The sequence below is a fragment of the Chinchilla lanigera genome, unplaced genomic scaffold, assembly GCF_000276665.1.
Source record: "Chinchilla lanigera isolate Chin_1 unplaced genomic scaffold, ChiLan1.0 scaffold00040, whole genome shotgun sequence".
NCBI classification, from domain to species: domain Eukaryota; kingdom Metazoa; phylum Chordata; class Mammalia; order Rodentia; family Chinchillidae; genus Chinchilla; species Chinchilla lanigera.
Window position 1 is genome coordinate 14,909,694 of NW_004955441.1, and position 11,290 is coordinate 14,920,983.

The following is an 11,290-nucleotide window of genomic DNA, read 5'->3' on the forward strand; positions in this document are numbered from 1 at the left end:
TATAGCCCAGCAGCACAGCGCCTACCTGGCACGTGCGTGGTCTTGAGTTTGATTATTAAAAAAAAAAAAAAAAAAAACAGAAAATATGGCATGAAGAGATTCAATATAATTTTTAAATCATTTGAAAATATTGAACAAATAAATTGAACTGGGTTAAATGTAAGTATTCTTTGTTTGCTGTGGATCTATGTACAGTAACTTACTAAAGTATCCACTAGAAAACTTATGTTCATGAGAATTTATGGGCTAAGAGCCTGGGGGGATATTTATTTATTTTTGTGCTGGGGATTCAACTCAAGGCCTTCCCACAGAGCGACATTTCTAGCCCTTTTTATTTTATCTTGAGACAGAATTTTGCTAAATTGCCCCAGGCTGGGCTTGAATTCAGGGTCCTCCTGCCTCATCCTCCAGAAGTACTGAGATTACAGGACTGTACCACCATACCTCGAAATTTTATATTAGTGAACACACACTTTAAAAGTACGCAGTGGGGCTGGGCCTGTAGTTCCGTGGTAGAGCCTGTGATTAGCGCACAAGCACTGAGTTCAAAAACAAGCGAGTGAATGAGTATCGTGGACACATATGCTGGAATTCACAGTGGGCGTGGTGGCGCCCACCGATAATCCCAGCGCTCCGGAGGCGGAGGCAGGAGGATCCCTGTGAGTTTAGGCAGCCTGGGCTACAGAATGAGTTCAAGTCCAGCCTGAACTATATAGTGAAACCTTGTCTCAAAAACACCCCCCCCCCCAAAAATTGCTGAAATTCACTGTTAGGTAAGTAATATCTCCAAAGTAGATCAGAAATTATTTAATGTTTTACCTTGATAAGAATTTTGAAGTAGGACAGTAGATTCTAAATTAGTTAGCCATGAAAGAATGTTTATTTATTTATTCTTGTTTTGACAGTACCAGTTGGGGGGGCTGTCTCTTACTGAAAATGGCATTAATAGTGAAAACTCAACGTTTTTATTTTCTGTGTATGAGAATTTGGCAACAGCACCGCTATTCAAAGAGGAATGTAGGCTTTTGGGGCCGTTAGTAACAAAATACTAAAAGTATTTTTGAGACAGGGTCTTGCGGTGTAGTTCAGTTCCGGCTGGCCTTGAACTTACTATGCAACCCAGGCTGACCTCGAATTCTTGGTGATCTTTCTGCCCCAGCCTCCTGAGTGCTGGGATTACAGGTGTGCACCACCATGCTCACCTTAAAAGTTCTAATGTTTAAGCTCTTTTAGATTATTTAGACTACAGACATTGGAAGGCGTTTTGTCATGTAGCGTAATTGGCAAAGATACAGAGTTCATGGAACAAATAGGACAAGGAAGTGAACACGGCCTCATGCAGAAACGGTGAGACCTCTGCTGCAGGGCTCGCTGGCACGTCCCAACTCTGGCTGCCTGGTCAGTAGGCAGCACTGGTCGTGAAGGAGAAATTTTTTCTCAAAACTCCAGAAGGTTTTGTTACTGATTTTATACCTGATTTTTGTTACTTGAAGAACGTAACATAAATCTACAGCATATAAAGAAGGCTAATAATTCAAGGGTTAGTAACAATAATGCCCATCATTGCTATCTCTGCAGCAAGTGCTCACTGCGAGTGTACTCGGTCCCTCTTTCCGAACGCTCTGCGCTCTCACTCCGTGAAAGCAGGTGTGGTACTGTGCCCGTCCTAAGTTGAGGCAACTGGCAGAACGTGGGTTTGAGCCCAGGCAGTATCTGCCCGGCTCGGGCTCCTCACCGCTGTCTCACTGTCTCCAGATGTGCTTAATATCAGTTTTCATGGCTTAGATTTTACTTTCGTGATGTTCTGTTGATAGGCTTGTTTGTGCTTCACGGTTTTAGCGTCAGGTGTCCAGCTGCTTCAGGTCTCTGTGCAGTACCTCCACCTCACGGCTGCGTACTGTTTACCCTGGAGTCTGACCACTGTGGAAACAGCCATGAGTAGCAGTACGTGAGAAGGAGGAGACCTCTCCTTAGAGCTTCTTAGAAAAGAGCCAGGACAGGTTCTTCTGAGTGAGTGTATCTCTCAGGCTTGTTTCCCTGCCTTTTACCCACACTGGTAGATACAGAAATACTGAAGTCATAGTTGAGTGCAGCTAGTACCATACCTTAGGAACGTATTGAAGTTCCTGTAAGCATTTCAGTACTTTTGACATTTTAGCATCCTCTACTAAGCCATCTATAGACACAAAGGGACTCCTGAATAGTTGGAGGGAAAAATCGTAACATTTATATATTCATACATGTTAAGGTGAGGTCTTTACCTTTATTGAGATCATCAAATCCTATTGAAGTTTATTTGGTTTTTCAGTCTGTAGCAGATAATCTTTAAGTTCATCTCCGATCTAGAAACTGAAAATGATCCAAAAAACCAAAATTTTTCTTAACCTTTTAAGTGGAAGAACATGCTCTAAGCTGATAAAAGGCTAATTGAAGATCTTTACCCCCTCTCTTACTGTGAATATACATTTCTATAGGAATACAGAAAAATTAATATGCTCAGTATGGTATGTTGCCAGAGACCTCTGTGGGATGTAACATCACATACATGTTATTTCTTAAAATCAAAAAGTTTTTTTTTTTTTTTTGAGACAGAGTCTCTCCTGTGCAGTTCAGACTGGACTTGAATTCACTATATGTCCCACCCTGGCCTCAAATTCAAAGCAATCTTCTTGCCTCAGCCTCCCCAGTGCTGGGATTATAGGTGTATACCAATATGCCTAATGATTTTCAAGTTTGAAATATATCTAGCCCTGGAATTCCAGATGAGAGATCATAAACTCGTACAAATACAGTGTCTACAGTAGTACGAGTGAAGTCAAAGATACAGAACTGAGAATATTAATTCAGTTACTCAAACCCAGCACTGTGAGGCTTTGTAGTATTGAACAGTGTTTCTCAAACTTGAAGAATGCATGGATCCCTCTAATTAATATCATTTTTTTTTTTTTAAATTGAAACTCAGTAGCCGGCTTAGCAGAAGTCCACTGTCAAACTATTTCACGCCTTGTCACTTAGCCAACTTCATTCTGTTCCCGAATGGGACCAGTTTCATCTGGGTACTATGTGTTGGTTTAGTCCACCAAATGTCTTCCTCTCCCCCAAATCTGTTCCTTTTTGCAGTTTTTCTTATAAAACTTCTCCGTACCATGAGATGGAATAACCGCACTCTTGTAATTTCCCTACATGTGTGGACCCAGACTGTCCAGAAGTGACTAGAAAACAGGTTGCCTGGAGACATCGTCACTGGACATCTTTACCTTTAGTCTGCATGGTAAGACGGTGAATATGCCAGAGGTAGGAAGCAACCCTTCACGTGGTTATCTGGGTTTTTTTGGTTTTCCTCCGGGAACAAGAAACCAAACCCAGAGCTTGCATTTGCCAGGCAGGCGCTGTGCTGCTGAGCTGAATATCCAGCCCTCACGTGGTTATCTGACTTCCCTTTTCTCCGTGGCCCTAGACTAGAGCGCACATTCCTTGCCTCGGTACCAAATTCTTGCTTGGTACCAGAACCAGCTTTCAGCAAGCTCATGCTTTTAGCCTCTTGAGTTTCAAATGCCTAGATTTGGGTCCCTTTTAAAGAAAGAATACAGCCAGATGGGATGGCAAGTGCCTGTAATTCGAGCACTTGAGAGGCTGAAGCAGGAGGATCACTTTGTATTTGGGGCCAGCTTTGGCTGCATAGAGAGATCCTGTCTCAAAAAAACGGGAGGAAGGAGAGACAGACCCAGAGACAGAGCGAGCTGGCTCAGAGAATCGTCAGCCTTACTTCCTGAAACAGTTTTCTTCAGTGTCACTGACCCTGATTCTTCTCTATAGCAGTGGTAAAATACATTTTTTCATGTTGTTACTAAGTGAAAAGAAAGATCCCCAGCACTTGTAGCCCCCCGAACGTGTCCCTGGAAAAGACCTGCTGAGAAACGCTGGTAGGGTAGAGGGGGCCCTGTCCCTTTAGCAGTCTCCAGGCGCTGCGCTTCAGTGAGGCGCGGTGTAGTGATGGCCCCGAGTGCCAGCCAGCGCGTTGCCTGGGATTCATAGCTTCTGAAGGGAATGGCCAAGAAGTCCCTCTTCGTAAAGTGTGCACAGAGTTTTTGAGATTTGTCTTCTGCCTCCAGGCATATGTCTCCTACCCACTTCCAGGTGGGAATCGCTTCATACTGAGAAACTCTGTTTGGCTGGGAATATGCTGGGTTTATTTTCTGCTGAGACAGAAAACCCTGAAAAACAGATGAGCTACAGTGAAGATGTGCTGCAGTGGTTTTGCCTGGAGAAAGTAATTTCCGTGTGCGCTCGCCTCCCACCGCCGGGGGCGAAGTCTGGCTGGACCGGATGTGTGCTGAAAGCACCCTGAAAAGCCGCATGAAACCACCCTCAGTGCATGGGTGTTCCGGCCGAAGGTGAAGAGCACCTAAGCCAGACACTGAGAGGAAACCCATGCAGTAGGCCCGTTCTGAAGCTGGCCGTTCCCCTGAGGGCATTTTCTCCAATTTTCTGGCCTTGTAGGGCTCAGGGGTCAGGAAGCAAAGCCCAGACCTAGTCAAGGTAGAGCATCTAGCAGGAATTGTTTTCCCCATTAATTTAGAGAGCTGTAGGGCTAAATCATTCAAGTGTTTCATGCTCTAGAAACTCTCTGCCTTCATGTTCCCAGAAATTTGTCTTTAGAATATTGTTGCAAACAAGAAGAACAAAGTCTTCACTAAAAATTCGCTACCACAAACCAGCGCTCACACTGGTGTGCAAATGAACCCACACGAGACCATTCAGAGTGGCCTGGACTGTTGTTACCACCAAGGGACTGCGGAAATCAACACGGGCGTCATCGCCCAGGACACACTGAGATGACAGAGGAAGCAGGCTACCATGAACAGTCCTAGCCTTCCAAAGGAACTGGCTCCCAGTGTGAGAGACTGAGTGAAATCAGACCAGCAATAGTTCGCCAGGGGTAATTTACCAGATGCAGAAGATGAAAGTCTGTTTAATATGTTCAGTGAGAGGCTTAAAATGAGAAAAGAACAAATATTTTGAAAAAGAATCAGAAGTTCTAGAAATGAACAGTACCAGAAGTAAAGTTCAGTGGCTAGGTGTGAGAACAGACTGTTGAGGAAACCTGGTGTAACGGATGGCAAATGCGAAGAAAGTCAGAGTGCAGCACAGACAGAGTGTGAGACATCAATAAAGGGAAATTCTTTCAAGAGGACAGATTGTATTCCAAGGAATGCTAAGTTTCAGTAACAACAAGTAAACGATCGCGAAATGATACACAAAGCTAAAATAGTAGTCTGGGATATTAGCTAGCAAACATCTTCCAAAAGCAAGGGTAAAATAAAGACATGCTCAGATGAATAAAATCTGAAAATTCACTAACAGGACCCTCCCACCGCCCACCTGCTTTGTGGTGCTGGGGATTGAACACAGGTTCTCTGGACCACTAAGCACACATTCTGCTACCGAGCTGTACTCTCAGCCCCAGACCGTTTTTTAAGTAGCCAGAAAATGGTCATAGGTACGGTCTTGACTTAGGAAGGAATGATAGTCAAAGAGAATGGCAAGTAAATGGATAAATTAATAAAAATTGACTGGATAAGCAATAATGACAGTCTCTTGTAAGGTTAGAAAGAGAAAAAGGGCTGGGCGTTGTTCTACACTTGGGAGGCTGAGGCAGGAAGATCGGAGGAAGTTCAAGACCAGCTGATACTACATAATGAGACCCTGTCTCAAAAAGACCAAAAAAAGTGCACCATTAATTCCCAGGCCCTCTCAAGATACCACCATATTAATTACACAGTAAAGCTCTACACAGGTTCCAGAGTGATTGTACAGTACCAAGTTTATCTGAACGCTTTACTTCTAAAACTCTTATAAGGAGAAAATGTTCCTTCCTAAAATGTAGAAGACTTGAATTCTTAACACTAATCTGTACTTCACTAAATTGTCTTTTATATGTGTCTCCTTTTTTTTTTAAGAAATTAGTTTAGAAATAGTTGAGTGATTGTGTTAATTACTTGGTTAAGCTAGTTACAGCTCCTCCTACCTCCCACCCCCATGCAAATGACCATACTGTATTCTTTTCAAATCCCGTATTATATTTTCTATCATAGTCTGTTGACCTTTAGTGCTTCCTTTGAGTGATATTTATTGGATGTACCATTGAGATGTGGTTTTTGAAGTTTTGTTTTGTTTTGTTTCCCAGTACTGGGGATGGAACCTAGTTAGACTGAGCTGTAGCCACAGACCACACCCCCTCCTTTTTCCCCACAACCCTTTAAAATAATTTTTTTTTTTTAAACTTTGAGACAGGATCCCTTAAGTTTCCCAGGCTGAATGCAAGCTTTCAGCCTTCCTATCCCAGAATGCTAGGATTGTAGGCATGGGCCAGCATGCCTGGCTAAAATATTGGTTCATAAATAAGGATTAATAGCCCAGATTTCCTTTTTGTTCTTGACACATTTGTTTTATGAAGCAAACTGATCATGTGTATTATCAATGCTTTGCCAGTGAATGTTTTCAGTTTAAGACAAAATTTCATATAAAACTAGAATTTTCCCTTTTTTTTTTTTTTTTTTGGTAGTACGAGAATGGAACTCATGACCTCAAGCTTGGCAGGCAGGCGCTCTGCCACTGAGCTATATCCCTTGGCTGAACTTTCCAAATAAAATCTAAAGTTTTCTTAAAATGTTTTTGGCTATGTGTATGTACACCTTTTTCTAGCAGTCTTGCATATTATTATATATTCCTGAAAATACTAAAATTGTGCAGAGCTGCTGGGTCAGCTCACCGAAAACATTGTAGCTGTGTGTCAGAATGCTAATGAAAATAAATGTTAGAACATTAGAATGTTTTAAAACATGAGTTTGTCGCAAGTAAATAACTATGGCCCGTTCGGGATCTTAAAACGAGGTGAACGGTGTGAAGGGATGGCGGAAGCTGCAGTGAGGTGGGCACAGTGAGGTGCGCAAAGGTTGGAGGGGGGCGCGTTTAGCATTTCCAGAAAGCTGCGGCCAGGCTGTGCCAAGAGGCAGAGCCGGGCTTGGATGGAGACTGCGTTCGGCGCTGTACGTGCAGTAGCTCCCTGCTCTCCGCCGAGTTAGCCTGTTCGGGGCTTGCCCGTTGTTATGTGGTGGTACAGAAAGCATAGTCTGGGCAAGGCCGTGTACTTGGGATTTTTATGTCATGCTAAGGCTGTTGCCCCTTTTTACCAATGAGCTTATTGGTTGTGCAGAAACGCTTTGTAACAGAATAGGCTATTCCAAGAGTCTAAGAGGTGGCCACTGTTTGTGTCTTAAGCTTGCTTGTAAGTCCGCGACCTTTTTTTGAATTGACTGTGTGTATATACGTATGTCGGAGAGAGGGCGGGAGGGGAGAGGGGAGAAGGGAGGGAAGGAGAGAAACGGAAGTACAACGGAAAGTATGTCAGTCCTATCTAGATAGTCATTTTCAGTGGCTACTAAATACTACATTGAATAGATGCGGTTTAGTTACCATTTCTCTGCTGAAGGGTACATAAGTTGCTGTAGTTTTTCATCATCTTTAATCTGTGGACATTTGACGGAGGAGGAAGAAGAAAGGGACTTTTTCTCTGTACATCGTCGTTTTATTAGAGTGGGTTGTTGGAATTGGTGGATCAAAGATTGTGAAATATTTGATAACTTTTGATATATACTGTCAGTTGGCTTTCCAAAATGGTCGCAGGTCCTTGTTCAAGTGGGTACATTATATGGTGCATACCTATAATCCCAGCACTCAGAAGACTGAGGAAGGAGGATTATGAGTTCAATACCACCCTGGACTACACAGCAAGATGCTGTCGCAAAACAAAACAAAAACAAAATTGTACATTACGTTTTTTTTTTTTTTCTGGTACCAGGAATCGAACGCACGACCTTGTACTTGCCAGGTAGGTGCTGTGCTGCTGAGCTAAATTCCCAGCCCTACATATGTTTTTAAACTATTACGAATTAGGCAAAAGCAAATATTGTTAGTACTAACATCTGTGCTTACTACTTACTAGGGCCTGTGCTTAAGTACATTTTGATTGATTGATTGATTGATTGATTGATTGATTATCTTTTTTGAGACAGGGTCTCGCTATGCAGTTCAGGCTGATCTTGAACTCGCTGTGCAGCCCAGGCTGCCCTCAAACTCAGGGATTCTTCTGCCTCAGCCTCCTGAGTGCTGGGATTACTGGCGTGCGCCACCACATTTTGGCTTTTTCACTTCCTTGATCATTAGTGAAGCTGACATTTTCTAGTACAGTATATTTATTTACTGTTTGTATATAATCGACCTAAAAGATCATTTGCCTTTTTATGCTTTGTGGCGGACTTAGTGCTCTAAGTGGGTAGTGTTCTGAAAGGGTTGTTTAGGAACAGTTCCTCTTTTTCCCTTAAAAATACAATGACAGCTCACATCTTAATAACAGGATGCTGGCTTCTCAGTGTCCACACTTGGTTTTTGTTTTGTTGTGTTCTGAGACAGGATCTCACTTCGTAGCGCAGGCTGGCCTGGAACTCAGGGCAGTCCTCCTGCCTCACTCTCCTGAGTGCTGGGGTTACAGGTGTGCACCGTCATGCCCAGCCATACTTGATTTTTAAACTTTCCTGGGATGCATACTTTGTGTAATTCTTTGGCAATTTTGCTACCAAACTATTGCTCTGCACATTATAGTAATGAAATTTTATTATGAACTTGTAGTTAATCACCAGGTGTGGTGCCTCACTCCCAGAATCCTAGCACTTGGGAGGCCGAGGCAGGAGGATCACCGTGAGTTTGAGGGCAGCCTGGGCTACATAGCAAGTTGAAGGTCAGCCTGCACTATATAATGAGACCCTGCCTCAAAAAAAAAAATCATATTTGCCATTATCTAAATTAGTGTTCAATGAGATTACTTAATCAGTAGTAGTTTATAAAGACTTTAACTCTTTTTTTTTAACAAGTACAGTGGCATTGCTAGAAATAGAAGTTTCTTAAAGAGATTTTGTACAACTTTAATGGACAAAAGACTTACATACTGAATTTAGCCAGGTTTATAATTTTGGCTGTACTTTTTATTAGCTTTAGAACCTTAGGCAGATGTTAACTCTCAAAGGCAGTTAATACAGCATTTGGTACAAAGGATATGTGGAATGAAAAAATATATATACATGGAGAGGGGGTGGGGGCACCAACCAAAAAATGTGTAAACCAGGAAAAGAAAAGCTTTGTAAATATTGCAATACTAAATTTGTTAGACATCATGGAATTAAAATATTACCTTTGGCCTCTATAAGAGGTGCCCAAGGTGGTGACCACCCACTTGCAGGCGTTTCCTGTATTAGTATGGCACTCTGCTGAAGTGTGTATGATGGACAGACAGACAGACAGACAGATAGATGATTTCAGTTACATACTGGACGTCAGTTGAAATATATTGTGTGTATATGTGTGAATTTTTATATATGTGGTTTTGATAATTGATTGACAGAAGAGCTAAATTTGTTATAGTTTAGTCTTTTCCTTTCTATGATGTGCTGATGTTTTAAGTTACTGGTCAGCATGAGAGAAAACCGGGCTGGATATGAAGAGAATGCTGGTAATACTCTAAATGAGTAGGAGTTAAGTCGTCGTTCCGATAGGGGATGTGTTCTTAACGTGGTCAGCGTATACGCTGACTAGAGGTTGGTGCTACAGTTAGTCTGTCTGGGTTTAAATTCCAGTATTTCCACTTAGTAGCCAGGCAACAAGCAAGGTGTTTAACCTGAGTCCTTTCTCATGTCTGCAGAGATTCATAATAGTGCCTGATTCACAGTGTTTAATCGATGGTTAATTGAGATGTGGTATGTAAAACGCTTAACAGGCCAGCCACACCCTGAAGCATTGTGCTGTTACTGAGTATTCTGAGACTGCATGTAGTAATAACTACTGAAATCCAGATAGACAGCCAGAGTCCACCAGTTCTTAGAATTCTTGAGTGACATGTCAGGTGTGTTAAGCAGATGAAATTCTGAAGGCACTTCTCCCCATTTTAGTTACGTAAACATGTGCAGAGTGCATAGGATGGTAGAAGGTTTTTCACTGAATTTAGAACTAAGTTATCTCCATGAGCCATTGAAAACGAAATGGCGTGTTAATTCTGTTACTTTCCTCTTTGGTCGGTTATTTTCCCATGATGTTTTCTTTTCTGTTTTTTAAATGTGTATTTCTGAAAACAGAACAAAAATCATTTCAGAAACTAGAAATAAAATAGTTTTTCTCGCTCTCCTTGGCAATGCAGTGGCAGTTCGAACCTCAGACGGTGCCAGCCTTGAAATACATGTCCGCGCTTAGTGAGGTGACCCAGCGCACACTTAAAGTGCTGGAAGTTGCCGGCTGCACTGGCGCGTGCTTGCTCTCCCAGCATTCAGGGAGACTGCAGCAGGAGGGTCCATGTGAGCTCAAGGCTGCGCTAGTCGGCATAGTGAGTTCCAGGCCAGCCTGAGCTGCATAGCCAGACCCTGTCAAAAAAAAAAGGAAACAAAAGAGGAATAAGAGATGTTGCTGTGTTGAAGTCATAGAAATAGCACAGTGGTGGTGACCGGTGCTGTGGGGGAGGGGCTTGGAGGGGGCGTCAAGCCTGGACGGAGGGGAGATGTTAGTCCGAGCCCTGTTGCACAGCGTGGTGACTGTACCGAATGACTCTACTTCAGAATTGCTGAAACATTAGATTTCAAGGGTTCTTGCCATAAAGTAGTGAGAAGTGTGTGCGGTCTGGGTGTTTTCCTTTAGTTTGATGTATTGTGTAATGTATACACTAGCATAATATCACATTGTAATCATAAATATATACAATTATTTGTCAATTTAAAATAATAATTTGAAAACAAATTCATCTGTGTAATATGCTTTAAAAATACTAGAAATGGTGTGGTTTTTTTCATTCTTATGACAGTAAGGATCACATTCAGGTCACTGTTCCACCATGTACTGACACTAGCAGTTGCTCTTTAAATTTGACTCACAGACAGGGTCTTGCTAAGTCGGCCAGGCGGGCCTTGAACTCATGAGCCTCCTGCTTCAGCCTCATGGGTAACTGGAAGGTTTGTCTTCTTAACAGTAAATATTTCCGGGGCTGAGGATTTAGCTCAGCAGCACAGCGCCTGCCTGGCAAGCATGAGGTTGTGAGTTCGATTCCCGGTACCAGAAAAAAACCAAAACCAAAAAAAAAGAGATGGTGGTGGTGGTGGTTGCACAATATTATTATTTAATACCACTGGAACTGTATACCTAAAATGATTAAGATGTTTGATTTTACATGTATTTTAGTACAATTTTTTCTAAA

General features: G+C 42.4%; 1 protein-coding gene across 5 annotated transcripts in view; it reads left to right on the top strand.

Annotated features, from left to right (window-relative positions):
* The window catches only part of Foxn2 (forkhead box N2), a 68,567-nt gene that overhangs the window by 27,382 nt on the left and 29,895 nt on the right, over positions 1-11,290 (top strand). The window contains exon 1 of one of the 5 annotated variants that reach the window (XM_005390997.2): positions 3,251-3,294. The exons of the other annotated variants lie outside the window; for them this stretch is intronic. The gene's annotated coding sequence lies outside the window, so the exon portion shown is untranslated. Of the gene's footprint in view, positions 1-3,250; positions 3,295-11,290 lie in introns of those variants that run through there. 5 annotated transcript variants of the gene reach the window in all.